Raw genomic sequence first — 23,051 nt, 5'->3', positions numbered from 1 at the left:
AATCTCAGCACTCCCTTTTACAAACATCCAATTATTTACCACTCTCAGTCAGTCCTCGTGCCCCCCCCCCCCTCTGCTTACTGGCCAGAATTCCCACAGCTGCTAGTTTTAGCTTCTTTTGGTTTCAGTATGCCTAATATTCTGACCTTCAAAGAATCTGGACCTTAAGACAGACACAAACAGACTGTCCAACTCCAGGAGATTGGAGTTGTATTATATCAAAGGCTATACTAGATTCAGTGCTAAAAAACAGATAGATTATTTTCCTAAAACCATCTGCAGAATGCATCGCAAAAACAACTTCATAAGAAAAGTTTAATGAAATATCATTGGGTGTACATAAATTAATTTCAAGATGCTAATTTGATTCCTTAACTATAAAAGGTAAAACATAACCATTCTAACACCTTTTTTTTCTTTTTTTAATTAGGTGTTTTCTTCATTTACATTTCAAATGCTATCCCCTTTCCTAGTTTCCTCTCTGAAAGTCCCCTATACTCTCTCCCCTCCCCCTACTCACCAACACCCACTTCCTGGCCTTGGCATTCCCCTATACTGGGGCATAGAATCTTTGCAAGACCAAGGGCCTCTTCTTCCACTGATGACCAACTAGGCCATCCTCTGCTACATATGCTGCTAGAAACACAAGTCCCACCATGTGTTTTCTTTGATTGGTGGTTTAGTCCCAGGGAGCTCTGGGGGTACTGGTTAGTTCATATTGTTTTTCCTCCTATAAGGCTTCAAACCCCTTCAGCTCCTTGGGTACTTTCTCTAGCTCCTTCATTGAGGACCCTGTGCTCCGTCCAATGGATGACTATGGGCATCCACTTCTGTATTTTCCAGGTCCTGGCAGAGCCTCTCAGGAGACAGCTATATCAGGCTCCAGTCGGCAAAAATCTTGTTGGCATCCACAATAGTGTCTGGGTTTGGTGATTGTATATGGGATGGATCCCCAGGTGGGGCAGTCTCTGGATGGTCCTTCCTTCAGTCTCTGCTCCACACTTTGTCTCTCTAAGTGCTTCCATGGGTATTTTGTTCCCCCCTTCTAAGAAGGATCGAAGTATCCACACTTTGGTCTTCCTTCTTCTTGAGTTTCATCTTAATCACTTTAACATCCCAGTTAAGATACCCATACTTTGAAAAATCTCAAATCAACTTTAGCTCTCCATGATCCTAACACAGAGATTTTGAAAACGTATTTGTAGTGGTTTGATTGGAGTGGCCCCCATAGATGAATGTATTTGAATGCTTAGCTCATAGTGGCACTGTTAGGAGGTGTGGCCTTATTGGAGTAGGTGTGGCCATGTTGGAGGAAGTGTGTCACTGTGGGGGGTGGGCTTTGAGGTCTGTTATTCTCAAAGTATGCTCTCAGTCTTTACTTCTACTACCTGCAGATCCAGATGTAGAACTCTCAGCCCCTTCTCCAGCACAACAACTGCATGGAAGCCACCATGCTTCCCATCATGACAATAATAGACTAAACCTCTGAAATCGTAAGGCAGCCCCAGTTAACTGTTTTCCTTTATAAGAGTTGACATGGTCATGGTGTCTCTTTATAGCAATAGAAACCCTTACTAAGATAGCATTCAAATCTATAGTAGTAGATGATAATAATAAAGAACCAATGACTTAAAATAATGGTCTCAGAATCTGCCTTAAACACCTGGAAGAGGGGTGGGGGAGATGATAGGGGTGAGGAAGAGTGAGGGGGAGGGGCATGGCAAAGTATCAGAGCAGGACTCAACAAAGTAGAAAAGAGAGAAACCAGTCAAGATCAACGAAAGCAGAAGATCAGGAAAATTGATAAGCCTCTAATTGGGCTACTGAGAGGGGAAGGCAGCGTCAGTCTCAACCTCTCACACCTACATCAGTCTCAGGAGAGAACATTGTCTCAGCGTGGACAGTTACTCAAATGGTGTGGAAAACTTCCTGCCAGTCGGTTATAGGACTTAGGATAAGATGAACCAGTTGCTTAAAAACAAACTACCAAAGCTCACTCAAGAAGAACAGGAAAGCCAAAGGAGGGTGTGTTAAAGAGCTTGAATCTATGATTTAAAAGCTTCTCTACAAAGGAAATATCGTCATTGTAGAGATTCATCCAAAAATTCCACAAAAATATTAAGAAAGGAAGAGAACCAGTCCACATAAATTCTCCAAAAAAAAATGAGAGGGGAATACATTTCAACTCATTGTGATACAAGCATTTTTATTAGATATTTTCTTCATTTACATTTCAAATGCTATCCTGAAAGTCCCCTATACCTTCCACCCTACCCCAGCCCTGCTCCCCAACCCACCCACTCCTGCTTCCTGACCTTGGCATTCCCCTATACTGGGGCATATGAACTTCACAAAATAGCCACACAGACATCACAATAAAAGAAAATAAAGAGCTCACTGTCTTCGTGAGTACAGATTTGAGAACATTTTTCAACAATTTTAGCAAATCAGCTCTAACAATGTATAAGAAAGATAATGTATCAGGGTCAAATGGGATTTATCTCAAAAACACGGGGTAGGATTAGCATTTAAAAATCAATCATAAGAATCCCACATACATGCAGAGCATAAAAGGTGGGAAGGCCTTCATAAAAATTGCAGTGAATTCAAAAGGAAATCCAGCATAAATTCCTAGTAGAGGAAAAAAAAGAACTTAGAGTAAAGTAGAAGTGTGGAGCTTGGGAGATGGCTCAGTGAGTACATGTGGAGCTTGGATGATGGCTCAGTGAGTACATGTGGAGCTTGGGAGATGGCTCAGTGAGTACATGTGTACTACAAAGGCATAAGATCTAAGTCAAGATCCTCAGAACTCAAGTGTATAAAGATGGATACAGTAGTGTGTTTCTGCAACCCCCGTACTCCCACAGCAAGATGAGAGAAAGAGACAAGAAAAATCCTCAGAAATACATATGAGCAGCATGCATATACAAATAGATTAAAATAACCACAACAAAACTAAGTAGTAGACATAGAAGAAGTAAAACCATTCTCAACCTGAGTAAATGCAACTACCAAGAGCCTTGGGTTGGGATGATACTCGGGGTTAAAGGTTAAAGGTTCCCAAGATGCAGTCATTCTTTGTGTGTGATGCTGCCGTGGAGAACAAGAAGAGGACCAACTTCAGGCTGCTAATGGAAAGAATGAACACATGATGAACAACAGCTGAACGTCACAGGAAAACAGAATTCACAGCTGCAGGAAATGGCCCAGGAAACTAACCAATGACCCACAGTAAGCAGTCCCACAGGCAAACTACTGTCTGTAGGAAAAGAAGCCAAAAATGTGTATCAATCAGCTTCAAAAAAAACCAGAATATGGTTAATTATTGATAAATTACCTAATTTTATCTCCATTTCCAACTGAACATCAGCTGGGAGAAAAAAATCTAAAACTAATCATAGATTTCTTCACTTGCAGTGAAGCCAACAAGACTTCCCTGTGCCCACAGGATCCTGACTGGACACATCCGAATTTCATTTTTTCCATTGTAAACCTTCCTGCTCCACTGCCAGCCTGTGGTTGGTGATGGTGGGTGACTCTCCATTGTAGAAGCTCCGTATAAGCATGTTTTGCATGTTATCATTAGTGAGTGATCTTCAGACTAATAATAAATGCAAAAGAAAGAAAATGTATCTCACAAGCAAGCTATGTGATAAGAAACTACCATAGAATACCTTTAAAAAAAAAAACTTCTAGACCTTGGTGAGTTAGCAATGCTTCAGGATAGAAGAATGAAGCTACAAAATCAATTGTTTGGCAACAGTCAGGAATTTACTTAAAACCTGTGATAACATCAACAACATGAAAACTAATGGGGTTACCTGACAAAATATGTACAGGAGGAATTAAAGAAGAGCCAAGTACTTAGAAATGTATGCCATACAAGGCTCAGTGTTATCTGAATGTCTATTCGCCTATAAATTACTTATAGATACAGTGCAATTCTGATCAATATCTCTCATCTCTTATTTACAAAAATTAAAAAGCTGATTTTAAAATGAATATGAGTATGAAGAGTACTTCGAAAATCCCAAACAACTGAAAACGAAGAAGGGTATAAAGAAAGATTTATATACCCCTTCAAGAGTCATTATGATGCTATAGTAATTAAAAGACTCAAGAATTATATCTGTATAGAAAAACAGATCATTGAAACACAGTGGCCAGAAATGGATACACATATATCACCAATTGATTTTTCGACAGAGATGCAAAGATAATTCAGCAGTAAACTATCATAATACTAACTATAAAACCTAGAAAAATATGACATGGGGGCAGGAGAAATTATAAGGAATGAACTTTTGATACACACAACAGTATTAATATACTTTGGAGCATGTGTTAAAGGCTTGGTGTCTAGGTTAATGTTATTGGAAAATGGTGTCTAGGTTAGTGTCATTGGAAGATGGTGTTTAATTTCATGTCATTGGAAGACTGGAGCACAGATCAGTGTTTAAGCTGCTAGATGCATTTCCTTGTGAAGATAATAGACCCCCAACCTCTCCTTTCATTTTTACATCCTAGCATGAGGCTTTACCACATGTTCTCATCATATATGCTACCTTTTACAGGCCCAAAGCCAACGATGCCACCATCCAGTTATGCAATGGGACCTACAAAATCATGAGCCAAGATAAGCCTTCCCCTCCTTACAAGCCGGTTTTCTCAGGCATTTCACGGCAGTGACGGGAACCTGACCAACATAGATATGTCAAAGCAGCTGGACCACACACTTTGTGACTATGCCCCAGTCAGACTCCACAGCATGTAATGTCCAGTGATGGAGCATGTCACCTATGGGCCAGGCAGTGGAGAGAGGGAGAGTAAGGGAATTAGACAGGGAACAGGTAAGATTTGTATAAGATGAGCCATCTTACTTCCTCATCCATGACTATGGCTTCATAGATACAGACAACCAAAGCTGGCAGAGGTGAACATTTAAAATAAACAAGTTATTATTTGTCAATAGACTTAAATAAAAATCAGGGAAAATGCCTCCTATTTCAGTCAAGAAGTAAAACACCTTTTCCAGAGTTGTGTAACTTCTAATAAAAACAGCATGAAAAAATGTACAGGTCCTGGAAAGACCAAATCTCAACTCATCACACCTTAGGAGAGATGTGTGGAATACTGAATATTTCCAACAAAATCTACTTTCACAATGGCCTTATCCCCAGATTCTCAGCTCCAAGTTAGTGTCTTTTATGAACGTTCTTCATCAAATCTCTTGCCCTCTGGAGTTTTGTTGGATTTGATACACAAGAATCGTGTAGGCAGGTCTGGATCCATGGTATGGTCACAGAAAGTTTCAGTATAAGAAGTGCAGTATCAGGAAATGATCACCACTGAAAAGATGGTTCCTTACTCCTAATTCTCAAGAAGTAGGGCATGTCTAACCATGATGAATGGGAGGCAGATACACAAGGGGTGACCTGGGCTACTCGCACAGCAGGAGAGGGAAGTTCCATGACAAGAACATCTTTTCAGATTTTCATAGGAGAGAAAGGGTGAGGAAGGATGAACAGGGCTAGCACTTGTAAGCTGCAACAACTTTGTTGAACCCTAGTGCCCAGGGGCAGTCCCTGGCCATCTGGAACATGACTCTGGGGTGGTTAGGAAAGCTAGACGAAGCTCACAGTGTGAGAATCTGAAAGACTACTGTGGTATACACTCTGGGCGGTTGATTTGTACTTGAAAAATGGGAGGTGTGGGAGAGATGGCCAACAAGAAGAGACCAAAATGAGGCAATTCTAGTTGTAACGTAACTGGTGTGTGCAGCGCAACTGCGTAGGGCAGATAGTAAATGCGTAAGACATAAAGGAGGAGTTAGAAGCAGGGTTGACAGCACAAGCACAGCCCAGCACAGCCCTACACTTGATTGACTACTCTTCTGTCGCCGTATCAGAAATCCTCATTTTGTTTTATCAAGACCCCAAGCACTAAGATCAAATTCTTCCTGGCAGAGTAAAGGCACAGTCATGATTCCTTATTCCTCCTTCGGCTCACAGCTTACTAGTGTCTTTCTTTACCCATCTGCCAACAGCTTTACCAAGCAGTCCACTGTCGCTAGGACAGTTCGTCTGACTCAACAAGTTCCTCTTTCTTGAGAGGAGTAAGCTTCTTGTTGCAAGGATACAAAGAGGACTATCACAGGTTGCTGGATAAGGACAGGCACCCAGACCTTGTGGGGCAAAGCACAGGTTTGAGCAAGGTCCAAAACCACAAGGGAATAGGAATCAATCGGAAAGCTCTCTAGGAAATCCCAGGACAGCAGCCCATGAAGCCCAGCATTGGCTGCATCCCCAGGCTGAGGCAGCAGAAAATGAAGACAGGCATGGGACCAAAAGGGGCAGAGTGAGCTTACCAAAGAAAGCACTTAGAGGCAGACACCAGTCTGGACTGACCATCGCTGACCTCCAGTACCCAGACCAAATGCCTGGAGATTTGGGTCTTCCTTACACGGAGAACAGGATATTTCATCACTCTGTGTAGTGCACCCCACAGCTTCTTGCCTGAACCTGTGATGACAAGGTCTCCTCTGCGGATTAGAAAGTTCTGCTAATGGAACTTCCTTGGGCAGGTTCCTTGGTAGCTGAGCGGCCACACCTGGGGTCAAAGTCACTCTAGTGCTGAACATAACCAAGGTGGACCCTGACCTTACCTCCTTGGGGATAAAAAACAGGCTGGGACTAGGTACTGGACAAACAAGTCTAGACAGACCCTGGGGGATAAAACAATCTCACATTCGTGCTATGTAATCTCACATTCGTGCTATGTTAATTTACGAATAATAAAAGTCCTATGTTTTTCGATTCACCTTCAGCTACAGGCTGAGAGCACACGTTGTGCTAAGATACGTGACACTGTTATTCTGAAAGCGAAAAGTGACCAGATGTTGGCAATTTCTAATGGTTCAGCTTTATATTTCTTTCCTAATCAGAAAATATATATATTTTCAGATTGGTAGGGAGACAGGGGTAATCTAGGAGGAGATGAGGGAAAGGAAGCTGAGTGGAATACATATGAAAAAAAATATTTTCTAAAAAAAATTTAGAAAGATCGTGTCTAGCTGTAATATTAAAATAAATTTCCCAAAAAGGAAATATATACATTTTTAAGGACGCATATCACAAACATTTATCACTCAGCCATTTTTTCTGTTTCAATAAGTCACATATATTTTAAAGATTTAGAAAGAGCTGTGAGCAGCCTCAATGTATGGATATATACAGGATTAATCAGAAAAAGACAGAAATGAGCCTCCAAGATATGAAAAAATAAATAAATAAAAGAAACCTTAAACACTGTGGAAATTTGAGTGAATTTCCCCCATAAGTCTCAAGCATTGGAATGTTTAGTTCCCAGTTGGTGGCACTTTGGGGAAAAGCTTAGATATGGCCTTGAGAGATTTCTAGTTGGAAAGGATTCAGGCCATGTTGAGTTCACTCTCAACTTCCAGCATGTGGTCCAAGATGTGAGCTCTCAACTGCTACCCTGGCCTCCTGCATCCATGCTCCATTTTAGACTCCAACCATCTGGAAATATACACACTGAACAAACAAAAATGGGACCACAAAACTTTCCTTCTAAAAGCTGCCTTGGCCATAGTGTTTCATCAAAGCAATGGCAGAAAAAAAAAAAAAAAATGAAGACCGTGGTTGGGACCAGGACCCTGAGGCACTGCTATGAGAGACACGACCATGTAGTTCTTCGGAAGAATGTGAAAGACCTTGGGATTTTACAGAAAAGTGGTTGAACACTGTAAGCAAACTTAATGGACTTTAGTGGGAGCCTATAAGAGAGTAGTGTTAAGAGAGATGTGGTCTGTGGAGGACTAGCTCAAACGTTTCAAAGGAAGCAGTGTTAGCAAGTGGGTATGCTAGAGACTGTCCCCATTATGTTTTGGCAAACAAATAAATAAATAAGTAAATAATTAAATAAATAAGCAAGTAAATCAACTAATTGATAAATAAAATTTGAAAAGAAAAGAAAAAAAAGTGGCTGCTTTCTGCCCTTATCTCTTTTCTTTTCTTTTCTTTTCTTTTCTTTCTTTTCTTCATTCTCTCTCTCTCTTTCTTTCTTTCTTTCTTTCTTTCTTTCTTTCTTTCTTTCTTTCTTTCTTTCTTTCGAGGCAGGGTTTCTCTGTATAGCCCTGGCTGTCCTGGAACTCACTGTGTGGACCAGGCTGGCCTTGAACTCAGAAATCTGCCTGCCTCTGCCTCCCTAGTGCTGGAATTAAAGTTGTGCACCACCACTGCCCAGCTCTGTCCTTTTCTTAAGAACTTCCCTGAGACTAAATTTTAAAGTACTGAACTAATTTCTTTGGTGAGACAGCTTGCTAGCGACTCTATCGTGTAGTTTTTAGTAATCACTCTTATTCAGGTCTACAATGGAAAGAGCAAATGAGACACACAAAATAAACTAAAAATGTACAGTTTGAGGAGAAAAAGAACACTGAGAAATTTAATGTTAGAGCCAAGATTTGTGCTGAAAGAGATTAGGAGACTGTGAAGAGATCTGATCAGCATTGGAGTAAAATTGTGGGTTGGGGGAAGGGGGGACGACCGCAAGGGCAAGACCTCATCACCTAAGCTTCCAACTTGCAAATAGAAAAGCCCTAAGGAATTTCTGACCCCAAACAACAACAAAAACAAATTAAAGCTACTTCAAATGTGATTCAAGAGGGTACCAAGCAGGCAGCCCAAATTGGCAGTGCCATCCGCTGGCTCTGGAGTCAGGAAGAATACAGGAATACAGGAGTTTCGAAATGTTCCTCTGTGGCTAAGGAGAGCTGAGGCCAGAAATGTATGGCATGGCAGTCCTGGACTTGGGAATTCTAAGAGCTCAAGAGGCCCTGATAGGCCACCATAGGAAGATGTAGAAGTGAAGTCTCCATTGCTCTGGAAAGCCAAAGATGTCAGGTATGACAGAGCCATGGGATACCTGCTGAGGAGTGCTGCACACAGGGAATGGAACGAGAGAGGAGGAGTGTGGGGGGAGAAAGAGAGATCTTGTAGGCAGCAAAGCTGGACCAACAGAGCCATCTAAGTCCTCTGACTTGCAGTATGCCCTGCTGGGTTTTAGGCTTGCCTTGGTCCCAGTATTTCCTCACCACTCGATCCAACTCTAGCTCTCCCCAGTCCCACAACCAAACTTTCCTTCTAAGGGGGAGAAATGTGGAAGACCGTAGGATGTTGGACAGAAAGGGGGTTGAACACTAAAGCATGGTTTAATGGGCCATCCTAGTGGGATACAGAGCTGTAACAGCAGTGCTGAGAGCAATTTGGACTCATTTTTGGAACAGTAATGTATATTCTATGCCACTGTATGTTAAAGTATATAATTTGCTTTTTTTTTGATTTTTACAAGGATTTACAATTAAGAGATTGTCTTGTGTCTCAGGAGAGATTTTGGACTCTGTGAATTGTTGAGGCAGAACAACTATAGGGACTTTTGAAGTTAGACTGAGTGCATTTTGCATTATGGTTTGGCAGTGAGACTAAGTGGGGCAGGTAGTACAACGTGGCTTAATCCATAGTGGCCCTCATGGCCTCATGTGTTCAAATACTTGGTCTCCAGATGGTGTCTGTTTGGGGAGGGCTAAGAGGATGTTGTCTTGCTGGAGTAACTATGTCACTACAGTTGGGCTTTGAGGTTTCAAAGCCATTTTAGCTTCATCCCCCTGCTTCCCCTTTGGGTCAGAGATTCGAACTTGGAGCCGATGCTCTAACCCATGCAGCCCACTATTTTCACTCTGCCTTCATGGACCCTAACCACCCGGAACCCTAAGGCACAAGTAAACTCTTTGTTCTATAAGGTGCCTTGGCCATGGTGTTCTATCACAGCAAGAGAAAAGTAACTGAGACAAACATGTTACTAAGTGTAAGAAAAGCAATGCCATAAACTTAAAAGAGTCTAACCATATAACATTGTAGAGAATACAAAGCAGCGGAGCTGGTAAAGGGGCTTAAGGTGTGTGTGAAAGAGGGGAAGGAGGGAGGGAGGGAGGGAGAGAGACAGAGAGACAGAGAGAGAGCAGAAGGAGAAGAAGAGGAGAAGAAGAGGAAGGAGGAGGGAGAGAGGGGAGGGGAGGGGAGTATAAGGACCGTAAGTGGCAATTAGTGCAGTGAATCTACTTAGCATGATGCTGTAACAGCCACAGAATGTACCCTCACACCGAGTGAGCTCTTGTGTCAATGATGTACGTGGCCTCATAGAACCAAGCACGGCCAATGTGCTTGTATGATCAGTGAATCATACAAGACGCTAACACCAGAGAGAAAAGTAGAGCATGAAAGGCGCACATGGGAACTCTGCTGCCCGTTCAGTTATTTTGAAAAACTAAAAATGTTCTGAAAATGAGTCCATTCCACTTAAAGATGTGAGGGCCAGACACAAGCCTTGCTCCTCCTTCCCTGCCAAATAAAAGAACACAAATAAAAGAACAGACACAGGAGAGAGAACACGAATCTGGCCTAGGCACCAGGAGGGGCTGGCAGTCTCTGCTTGTCCATCATGAAGGACCTCAGGGAAGCCAGAGACACAGACACGCTGCCCCAGTTTTCCAATGGCCTAAAGCTGACCTTTCCCTCCTAACAGTGTGAGTGACAACAGCCTTCACATCCTTCCTTGAGTGTGCTTCTCCCTCTCAGGCATTCTCAATCTTCCCTCTGGGATGCTTCAAGTTTTGCTAACAATTCATCTTCTCTCCAAGTCAGGCTGAGAAGCCCAACACTCGCAAACATTCCCAAAGGAAATGAGCTGCTGGGGACATCGAGTTTCCCAGTGTTCCCAAAGCCACCAGACTGTGAGGCTGGGAATCACTTGTTTTATCTGTCATCTTTCTAGCTCTGGGGCTTCTGGCGGGCTACAAGGTCTCTCAAGACGTGACATCTATAATTACCATTCACCCAGATGCTTCTTGTCACCTTCTGTAGAAGTGTGACAAACTGGTCCCCCCTTTGCTTTCTTGGTAGAAACACATATTTGTGTTGTCTGCCCCAGATTTATACATTCCTCAAGGACAACTCTAAGCGACCACCCGTGAAAGACAGAGTTGCGTTTCTCTCTCCTCCTGCTGCCTTGCATTCTTATTCACTAAAGCAAAAGGGTCTGTTTCCACTGACGAGATTCCCTTGGAATTAGTTACCTGCTAGCTGACTTATCAGGAATCGAAAAGCTTTAAAATAAAGAAAACTCCTTAATGGAAATGTTCAGTCACAAATATAAATATCATTTAATAAAACCCATTGATCTACCACAGCTGGATCATAATACGGTACATAATATGTCTCAGCGGTGGGCCAACGAGTCTCACTTGTTTGATCTGCAGGCCAGGTACATTCAGGGGAGCAGCACACGTGCTCGTGAATGGAAACAGCTGGAGGTGCCACTGGCCTCAGGGGAATTAAGATATGCCCAATTCATGCCGAAAATATTCCAGAAATACATTTACTCAGTACACTAGACAACAACACAGTAGGCGGCACATAACGGAGGTGCTGTGACTTAGTGCACCTAGAAAGAATGAAAACACCATATATATTTCCGTTATGGAGTGGTTTTTCTAGTCAAAATACCCTGGGTTTCACCCAACCAGGTGTTAGGAAGTCAAACGTTTGTATCAGGTATTTTCCTACAGTGTTGGCTTGAACATATTCGTGGGAGAAAGACAAGTGAATATATATATATATATATATATATATATATATATATATATATATATATGTATATATATGTATGTGCATATATATGTGTGTGTGTGTATATATATATATATATATATATATATATATATATACACACATATATATATATATAGCCCATCCATAAGGGGATTTTTTTTGGGGGGGGACAGAAATCACAGGGTGACAATGGTGGTGCCGGTATATAATAGCAACTTTGTCCTTTCTACTCTTGTGTTTCATGATGAGCATAGAGGTTGCCAACACAGGCATGTCTTTCTCCTTAAGCTCAGATTTCTCCTCTGCGGGTCCTGCATGAGGACTGGCACTGGGACGGCTGACCAGTCAAGTCAGTTCCATCCCTGCTGTTTGCGTTATCACTGATACAGGCTGTGCTGGCATAAGACCGAGAACCCACCAATGAAGCCCAGGACACTGGCAGATGGAGGCAAAGGAGCCCACCTTCTTCTGGAAGTGGCGAGACAGATGTCCTCAGATGTCCTAGCAGAGAGACACCAGATGCACAAAAATGCTGCCTCTGTTAGAAACTCAAGGCAGCACAGTATTCCTGCCTGGACTCCTCCTCTCCTCAGTTAGGACTCCGATCTTTTTATTCTATGGCCTGTGAAACAGATCACTTTCCCAGCCTCTGGACCAATCACATTTTTCTTTTGCACACTTGCCTTGAAAGCCCTGACCCACATTGATGAGCAACCACATAGCCATCATTCCAGTTGACCAGGAGACAGCTAAGGGTAGTCCCTGACAGTGGTTTGAAATCTATGGTTCTTGGTCAGCCAGCTACAGAAGACATGGCTATAAACCCCAACAGGCAGAGACTGCAGGTTATGAATTGTCCTTATGAAATACCATGGCCACTAACCCCACGGGACTGCATTTTAGCAAAATTTCTGGCTGGAATGATTAACTCTGGAATTCACAGCTACAGAAATTGGATCTGGAGTCTACATTGTCTCTAGACTGAGGGACTTTTCAAATGTTTGTGGCTGACTACACTGATACAGCAAGTGAGAAAGTGTACTCTTCAGAAGAACACAGCGTGGGCTTAAAGCTCTGAGACTCAAGATATGAACTTTCTCCTTGGATTTACTTCACACAATCCACTGCTTTCATGTGGCATATAAAACTTCCCCACACTTTATAATAAACACCTGCTGTTCTGCAAATTGCAAAACCAATAACAGCTTGAGCACCCAAAGCCAGAGTTTATATTCCAATTGCTATTCCAAGTATTTTAGGGCTCACCCAAGACGCGGGGTCTCTTCTTATAAAATGAACCTGAAAACTAAAAGGCATAATTAACATATAAGCAAAACTTTGGAGTTTTGGGGGGTTTCTTCTTGTTTTATCCCCTCCATTTTACTCTACATTTGCAATAGAAACTGACATGCGAAGGACCAAGAAGTTTACACCGTGATGCCAGTCCGGCATAATGGACTTTCCATCTATGGCAGGACATCATTGGCAGCAGGGACTATCAAGAAACCTGGAAGCTTCTGGTGTTGTTTAAGCTGCCCTAAAAACCCGTGCATAGGCAGACTGCACAAATCTATGTAAAATGCATGAAAGCAGCAGGCTCCGAGATGCATTAGAGAAATCCCAGAGTGTAGACCCTTACAGCTGACCTTCACACAAGTGCTACCCCACCACCATTCACCCCCGCCTTGTCCTCACCCACTACCCTCCTGGATAAACGGACTCTGTAGGATTTACTCAAATCCATGATGAAGAATGAGCAAGGATCTCAGATGTGCCATTTTGAGATGCATTTTTCAGGAACTATTTAGCAAAGGAGGAGAAAACCACTTGGGGGAGGGAACTAGTTAATGCTTGAGTCAGCATTTCTCCGGCTGACTCTGTTCACCGGGACTGTGGAAATCCACCCAGCCTTTTATCACTGTCTTGGCGGCATTTAGTTAAACGAAGAAGAGAGGGGAAAGGAAAACTTTCAGAATTGCAGACTTAAGTGTTACTTTACTGTACTAATTACCCAGGCGTCTCCCTCCCTCCCACCCTGCTACACACAGCTGCTGCCCAGGCCGGTGAGGTCAAAGGACCAGGATGTGCAAGCTTGCAATATTCCTCACAGCATCCCCTCGAGTTTCCTTATCAGATTCAATCTGGAATCCCTTCAGAGACCAGCAAAGGCATTCTGTTTTCCCCCTTTCCTTTCATGTATTGGGGGCTCCATATTGTATCTAAGCCATGCTCGGAGAAAGATGCACTTAATATAGTGGCCAGCCCTGCTCTGTGCCAGGGAGTTAGCTGTCCAGCCGACCCAAACTGCTTCGCCTCACACATACGCTCTCACTCCAAGCACCGGTGGAATTGTGCTACAAACTACAGTCTGCACTATCGCTGTCAAGCCTCACTGCCTCTCCATAGATGTGGAAACTCCATTCACTCTGCAGAACCTCCGTCTCCCAGGGACAGCTCTGCCCTGCCTCTCATTACTACCCCTGTCCCCACCTTAAGGTGTGCCAGTCCATAGCCAGGCAGCGAGTGCTCCTATGATCTAGCACTGTGGGTGTCCGGTGTGTGTAGTAACTGATTCACACATCAGTGCCTGCCCTTGAGGAGCCAGGAAGCAGTCATCCATTCCTGGGTTTCTGAACCTGAGGTCAATGGCTAGAACATTCTAAAAGCATAATAAAACACTCTCCAGTTGAAAGGAGCACCTTGTCACAGAGCTGAAAGAGAGTGGGAAGAGGGTCAGAGAAGGGACCCGGGAAGGCATTGCTGAGGACTACGACAGCTGGGCAAATGGCATGATTTCTCTGGATCATAGTTCACTCAAAGAAAGGTGTAAAGCCATAAAGTCTCCTGCTTTTAAGGTTATCAAAGAAGAAAAGAAAGAAAGGAAGAAAGAAAGAAAGAAAGAAAGAAAGAAAGAAAGAAAGAAAGAAAGAAAGAAAGAAAGAAAGAAAGAAAGAAAATGGAGATGATGGCTGAGAGAGCTCAGTGGCAGAGCACTTGCCCAGATGGGTGAGGCTCTAAGCTCCACCATCAGCATCAGAAACATTTTTTTTAAATCACGAGGTGAGATGATGCAGGTAAACCTTGGTGCTTGTGCTCTGCGTGGAGCTGCTGTCACAGCTGAGAGCTGGTGAGAAACCCATACAGCAAAAGCCTACCAGCAGAGGAAGAAAGGGAGCGAAATGCCTCCATAATCCTGAGCCTCCTTAGTCTGTGAGCATTTCCAAGAACTTGGGATGTAAGCTCAGAAACTAGATGTGCAACTTAATGACACATCTCAGGAAGGACTTCCTGATGGTCATGTATCTTCCCCTGGCAAAGATCCATCAAGCCCCATGAAGGATATAGCCTTGTAATCTGCATGGCTCTACTCCAAAGCTCTAATACCAGGCTGCTAGTGTGCAGCAGAACTCAGTAAGCAGGTCATCTTATTTCTCAAGCCCTGCTTGCAAGTCTTATGAAAGAAGATACTGGCAAAAAGCAGAAAAACACTTAGAAACCAATATACACCTCTGCCCACAGACTGAGTCTACCCTGCAGAGGTCCCTTGTTCCATACACTGCATAAATCCAGTGGCTTTAGAGCCTCAGCCACCCACCCACCCCCACCCCCCACCCCCCAGCCAGTGCTTCTGATGGTCCCAAGCACCTCCAACTCTGGGTGGCTCAGACAGACAAAATCTTCATTGTCAAGTAGGTAATTATAACCAGCCTTCCCAGAGCTGTATTGAGCCAAGATTAACTTCTACCTTTCCTACTGCTGTGGCTTTCTCTCAGTATTCATTCTCTAGCTTCAACTCATGTCAACCAGGAGGGTTATTGTGAATGAAATGTAGTTCAAGTTCTAGGCACAATAAGCAGCACGCAGACCTCCTTCCACTCTCCCGAGCCATCCTCAAGTTCAGAGTTCTCCACTTCGCTTCTGCTCATTCAGAAGACTTTCAGATCAGCCTTCTCAATGGACTGGGAATAGAACATGTTCCCAGATCATCCTACAGATGAGGTGGATAGATAGACAGACTGGTAGGTGGATGCAATAGACAGATAGATGATAGATAGATAGATAGATAGATAGATAGATAGATAGATAGATAAGCAGATGATAGAGAGATGATAGACAGAGATACAGACAGGCAGGCAGATGGACAGATCAATCGATATTGATAGACAGACAGATAGATAGATAGATAGATAGATAGATAGATAGATAGATAGATAAGCAGATGATAGAGATACAGACAGGCAGGCAGATAGACAGATCAATCGATATTGATAGACAGATAGATAGATAGATAGATAGATAGATAGATAGATAGATAGAGACAGACAGACAGACAGACAGACAGACAGACATTTAAATACCAAGTGCTTTTCAGGTGTGGATGCAATGCTGCTGACCCTGATCTTTCTGCCCTCTAACATATAGGCAGTGTTTCTGTGGTCTAACAGAAAGAAGTAGAATTAGACAGAGAGGAAAAGAATTTTTGTTTCCAATTCTAATTTTACATATCTCCCCTTTCACCAATGAAGCTTCTTCTTGGGGGCTCTCAGGGATCCAGGAACTGTTTTAAATCAAAATACAAATGTGGAAACAACTATTCAAAAATTTGTAAATTAAAAAAAAAATAGGATGAGCAGAAAAATGACTGTAAAGGTAAAGGTGCTTACTTGCCACAAAGACTGACAACCTGAGTTTGATGCCTGGAACCCACTTGGTGAGAGGGGAGAATGGATTACAAACTCTCCTCAGACCTTCACAGAAGTCTCGTGGCGCACACACATCCATACACCCTGCCACACATATAACCATCCATCAATAGAAGCAAAAATTAAAGACCAGAGTCTCAGTTCTATATGAAGTCTGAAAAGACCCTGAAGAAAATAAATTTAAACCCTTATTTTTTATAATTATTCCAACAGTTGGTAGCTTCTAAAGATTAGTAATGGCAACTGTGTGCTGAATTCTACCCAGGCTTATATAAATAAAACAGATGACAAGAATCTACGTAGGAGAGATGGGAGGCATGGGGATTATTTTGGTGTTATAAAGTATTCATTTATCCAGGAACATTACCTGGCTTAGTTATTAATATATTTCTAAATCTGATGACTTTTTAAGTGGTGTTATTAGCATTTTTGTTATTTTATTAATAATGCACTAACGAGGGAGGAGACAAAAGACACAAAAATAGTGCAGAAACACAAAGGAAAGAGGCAGATATGTTACATATCAATTTATCAGTAACTTTGCACACCAGTGGCCTAAATAAACAAACTGAAAGATGGAGGTTGTTAGAATAGATCAAGAAATAAGAGTCATATTTTATTGAAGGAGAAAAAATCAGAAAGACACATATAAGCCAAAAATAAACTATGAAGAAAGAAATAATAGACTAAAACTAAAAATAAGATGGAACAATACTAATCCATAAAGAACATATGTGAGACCAAGCAAAGTTATCAGACATACCAGGCATTCCCAAAAGCACAGGGGCTAATCTCCTAGAACCCTCACTGTGTATACACCTAATAACAGCTAAGTACGTGTGAATGTGAGCACATTGAAAAAGAGCACAAAAATGGCCAGAGCTGTAAGAAGAAACAGCAAGTCCAATATTATAGCTGAACAGTTCAGCATGCCTCCATCGAAAATGGAAAAATCCAGCAGGCAGAAGATCAGTGGGGACATAGGTGAGCAGAGAAGCACCAATCATCTGGACATAGTGGGCATCTATTTATAGACTACTCCAGCCACTAATAGAACAAGGCACATTCTTCTCCGACACACAGAGCACACTCACCAAAGTACAAAAAGATTTGACCATGAAATACACGTTAATCGGTTTTAATAATTCACAATCAACAATATCTATTCTCAGTGCACAACGAAAATCAAATAAGCAAGCCATAATAAAAAAAAAAATTAGTTTGTAACCCTGCCCCCAAATAGTAGGGAATAGTAGTAGATAAAACAAGCCTATGTAACACACTGGTTAGATAAGAAATCTCACAGGAAGGAGAGTGAAAAGACACTGTAAGTCTGTCTACCAGCAGTCAGCCTCCTTACCCACTGCTGGGCTCAGGGACTGCATGGAACCTAAACTGAAACCCTCACTAAAGACTCCCCAGAGCCACCCCTCCCCCACCCCCTCCTGCCAATCCATCAGCCCTCTGCTCACCACATCAACCTGAAACCCCATGGAGTCCAAACCTGCAGTCGGAAGAGGAGTTCCAGGTATGAACTCCCTTAAGCCAGTCTACACTCAGAAAACACATAAACTGGATTTCATGGTTTAGAGACACAGAGAGAGGGGGAGTGGGGGAAGGAGGAGGAGGAAGAGGAGGAGAAAGGGAGATGCGTGGGTAGGGACACAGGGGAGGAACAGAAAGGGTTTGGGGAAAGGGTCAGGATGAATATGACCAAAATAGATTTTATAAAAATTCTCAATGAATTAATACAAGCAATATAAAAATAAGTAATTTTGAACAAAACAAAAATATAAACAACTTGTCAAATGTGTGGGGTACAGCAAAAACAGTGCTTAAAGAAAAATATATGATTTTAAATATATATTTTGGAAAATGAAGAAATATGCATCTATAATGTCATCCCCTGGGAGATGGAGGCCAAAAGATTATGAGTTCAAGGCCAGCCTGAGCTATATCCCAAGGCCCTCCCTGAAAGATCACTGAGAAGAGCATTTGATTAGTGTGTGAAAAGCCTTTAGCTCAAGGAGGGGAGGGGAAAGAAAACATGAAGGGAGGGAGAAGGGAGAAAGAAGGAAGAAAATGACAGAAGGCAAGGAAGGGTAAGGCAGCTCTAAAATCAGTCACTTCCAATTCAGCCTTAGGGAAACAGAGAAGAAAAACACTTAATCCAAAGAAGGCAATGTAAAATTTAGGGCAAAATAAAAAAATAAAAAAATAAGTGAAATGAAACACAAAAAATTAACAGAGAAAAAAATCATCAAACCAAAGCTTGTCCTTTGAAAAGATCAATAAAATTATAAAGCCTTTAGTCAGGCAAAGCATAAAAGGGGATTGACACAAACCATTAATATCAGCTGTGGAAAGAAAGCATCACTATGGACCCAGGGACAATAAAGGAACAGTGTGCACACAGCCACCAACGCTGATGGACCAGATGGACCAGAGAAATTCCGAAGGGCAGCCCACAAGACAAAATGAGCAACATGAAGAGTTTACATCTACAGAGAAGTTGTTGGGGTTGAGGTTTTTGGATTCATTCTCTCACAAAAGACAAAGCTCACATGGATTCCCTGACAATTTCCACCCACCATTTAAGGAGGAATTCTATCTGTTCTCCAAGACATCCTTCAATGATGCTGAATTCCTTTGATGAGGACAGCAATAGCCAGTTCCAAAACAGAGCTAAGAAAAGCTGTGAAAAGTTGACCCAGGTACTTCTCATTAATATAGATACAGAAATCATGATCAGGACATAAAAAAACAATGGATCAGATAATGTCTTCCTTAGTTACTTTTCTATTGCTGTGATAAAGCACCATGACCAAGGCTACTTTATAGAAGGTGGAGTTTTAAGATCATAGAGGGTTAACAGTTCAGTGGTATCATGGCAAAGAGCATGGCAGGGGGCAGGCAAGCATGGGGTTGGAGCAGCAACTAAGAGTTCACATCTTGATCCACAAATTCAAAATGGTGCCAGTATTTGGAAACCTCAAAGCCCTCCCCTAGACTTCTTTCAGCAAGGCCACACCTAATCCTTCTTCCAAACAGCAACCATATGGAGACCAAGTAATGAAATGCCGCAAGTCTCCATATTCTTTTCCTTGCCCACAATGAATTGAATTGACAGTTCTCAAAGACAGAAACACAGATAGCCAACAAATATGTGAGACGTGTTTAACATCCTTAAAGCAGAAGTCAGAAGTGCTGCGGGTTACACCTCACCCAGGTCAAGATGACTTTGATCCAGGAAACAATATTTACTAGTGAGACTATGGGAAAAGAGGTACCTGGTGTAATTGCTATGGAAATCAGTTCAACAGAAACTAAAAATAAAATGACTGCATGTCCTACCTCTATTGCTCCTACATATATAACAATAAAAGATTCTAAATCAACACACCACAGCAAGACTTACATAAACTTGTTTATTACTGCACTATTAATAGTAGACAGGAAATGGAACCAGCCTAGATAGATATCCATCAGCATATGAATGATAAAGAAAATTGTGCTATATATATACAACAGAATTTTATTCAGCTGTCAAGAATGAAATTATGACATTTGAATAAAAATGGATGGAATAGAAATCATTACATTGGTGAAAGAAGCCAGATTCAGAAAAAAATACTGCATGTTTTCTCTTATCTCTAATTCCCAGATTTGTATGTGTATGTGTGTGCATGTATATATGCATATGTGTGCATGTTTGCATTGTGTGCATGTGTGTGCATGTTTACATGTGTGTGTGCTCATGTGTGCATGGTTGCATGCATGCATGTGTGCCTGTTTGCATGCGTGTGTGCAAATGTGTGTGTGTGTCTGTGTGTGTGTGTATGTGTGTGTGCCTGTGTGTGTGTGTGTAGCAGTGGGGACTATGATAGGATCTAAAGAAAGCAGAAAGCTAGACACAGTTATGAAATATTTGTACCACAAAAGTAAGAGGGACTATTTGGGAGGAGAAAGGGGGAACCAGCAAGAGGAAGAGAGGAGTTATGGGAGAAGATGGGAGGGAGGGAAAATGAAAACAAAATACTCTGCCTGGGTATGTGTGCCACATGGAATGGTCTTACTCAGCATCATAATGAGAAATTTAATTTAAAGGGAAAAAATAAAAATGCTTAATATCATTAACCATCAAGAAAATGAGAATTAAAACAATAATCTTATGTCACTCCTGTTAGGATGACTATTATTCAGATTTAAAAAAATAACAGGCCTGGTGATGCAAACTATAATCTCAGAACTTATGCTGAAAGAGGAGGCTCTGCATGGGTTCAAGGTAAGCCTGTCTTAAAATACAGAAAAATAAAATAAAATAAAAGTGTGTACACACAAATACACATGCATACACACACACACACACACACACACACACACACACACACCAAATACTAGTGATGGTGCAGAAAAAGCATAGCACATATATTATTAGTAAGAATATAATTTTCACAATAGATATAAAAAAGTGTGGAGATTCCCAAAAAAACTAAAAAAGAAAAAGAAAAGCTACAGTGTGGTTTGTGCAACTCACCTTTCCTATTCATCTCTAGGTATGTGTCCTAGGAAGCAAACTCGGCATACCAAAGAGACCTGTGCACTCATACTTACTGAAGTACACCCACAATGTAACCTATAGACTCCCCCTCAATGCCAACGAATAGGAATCTTATCCAAAAACAAGTATGCAACCATCACACAGGAAAGCCTTAGAGTTGGCAAGAGGACTCAGTGGGCAAAGACATTTGCTACCATTCTGGTAACTTAAGTTCAAGTCTGAGAACCTAGCTCTGCCAGCACACTGTGGCATGTATTTGTGTGCTTGTGTATGTACACACACACACACACACACAAATAAATACATTTTTTTAAATTCAAGCCTCTTGTTTATAACAAAATAAATGGAACTGGAGATTGATATTTCAACAAATATATTAGACCCAGAGCGTGAGTAAGGGAATGAGAACAAAGTGCTGACTGGGAAGAGATGGGATTAAGGGAAGGAGGATAAAGTGCTGATAAGTACATGCTCCATGTATGTATAAAAAGTATGAATGTACAAAGCCAGAGTGGTATGTAAAATTAATGCTTAATTAAAATATTAAGAAAACATAATCTTAAATAGATTAAAAAATGGAATCACCAGATGATGCACTTAAATATTTCATAATATATACAGTTTGAACCAATGTTTCCTAAGACTAGAGAAAAGAATTTCCCATGTGTTCATATGAACAAACTTCTCAAGGATCAAATAAATCTTGTCAAGAAAAAGTAAGTTTTATCTCCATCCTTTTTCTAAAATCCTTACCTTTTGACTGTCATCACAGAAAATCCTGTAAAAACACATGCAGTCAAAATCATCTTTAAGAAATGAAAGTTTGAAAGCCTACAAGAATCTACAGTGTCAAGCTGTCTTCCTAACCAGCTGTCAGAAACACCGCTGTGTACTTTCTGAACTCTCACTTGGGCATGTAGAGTTTAAACATCTAAGTGTGTTTGGAGGACAACGTCACAACTCACCATTGGAGTTTTGCTTTGTTTCATTTAAACTTAGTGCACAGATGACGGACAATGACATCTTCATGAGCCTAGGCAGGACAGAAATCTCAACACAAGAGAGTAGGATTTCTCAAAAATAAGCAGCCTCACTACTCAGTCGTGTGCTGCCCAAGACTGGTTTTGTTCTGCATCAGGAACAATTAACTCCTGTCTCTAAATTATTAGTTCTACCACATATACAAATGTGGTCCAAAGAAAAGACTGGGGCAATTCTTTCCAATATGTTGCCATTTGCTGTGATAGAGAGCAAGACGAATTTCATCTGCCTCATAAACACACTGTCCTGTGTCTGTGGTGGCTCACACACCCATGCCTTGCCTGGTCACATGATTTCCCTCATATTATATATAGGTGCAGTCTCTGCTGCCCTTCACTTACTCATTTCTAAGATTTGAGCTCTTTCTTATTTTCTTCTTTCTTTCTTTTAAATGTATGCATATGCCTGTGAGTATATGAGTGTATGTATTACACACCTACATGCCGATGCCCTCAGAGGCCAGAGGGGGGCATCAAGTCTCTTGGGGATGGAGTTACACATGGTTGTGAGTCACCTGATTTGGGCGCTGGGAACTGAACCAGAGCAGCAAACATTTTTTTTTCATAATAAAACAGTGGGCGTAGAGCAGCAAACATGTCTAATCACTGAGCCAACTCTCAAGCCCTGAAGTCATAACTCTAGCCCTAAAATAAATGCATGGTTTTGGTTTTGCTTTTGTTTTGTTGTTTCAGTTTTGGGGATTTTTTGTTTGTTTGTTTCCTTTTGTTTGTTGTTGTCTTTTTCATCTAGAAATTTCTATAAAATAGGGAAATGGGCTCTATTGTAGTGCTTTTACATAATGTAGAAGTTAAAAATAATGACACTGGGGGAGTAAATGCAGGCACACATCATCGTGGCTCATTGCCTGGCTCCTAACCCAGATGATCATAAACAATGACAAGCCACCCCTCTCTTCTGATCAGATACTATCTGGCTGATGGCAATAGGGAAAAAAAGAAAGAAAAAGCTGATCACTGTGTCCTTCTAGGTATGGCCTATCCAGTGCTAGCTCTGTGACATGATTTCATATTCCTCTTCTCAGAAAACATTTCATGATAA

The 23,051-nt window shown here is 41.6% G+C and overlaps 1 protein-coding gene across 11 annotated transcripts in view; it reads right to left on the bottom strand.

Moving 5' to 3' along the window:
- The window catches only part of Zmat4 (zinc finger, matrin type 4), a 415,792-nt gene that overhangs the window by 279,967 nt on the left and 112,774 nt on the right, over positions 1 to 23,051 (bottom strand). The window contains exon 1 of one of the 11 annotated variants that reach the window (XM_006509142.4): positions 6,368 to 6,574. The exons of the other annotated variants lie outside the window; for them this stretch is intronic. The gene's annotated coding sequence lies outside the window, so the exon portion shown is untranslated. Of the gene's footprint in view, positions 1 to 6,367; positions 6,575 to 23,051 lie in introns of those variants that run through there. 11 annotated transcript variants of the gene reach the window in all.

Source organism: Mus musculus, chromosome 8 (genome assembly GCF_000001635.26).
Source record: "Mus musculus strain C57BL/6J chromosome 8, GRCm38.p6 C57BL/6J".
Lineage (NCBI taxonomy): Eukaryota > Metazoa > Chordata > Mammalia > Rodentia > Muridae > Mus > Mus musculus.
Note: the sequence above shows the minus strand (reverse complement) of the source record. Positions and strands in the feature narration are given on the sequence as shown.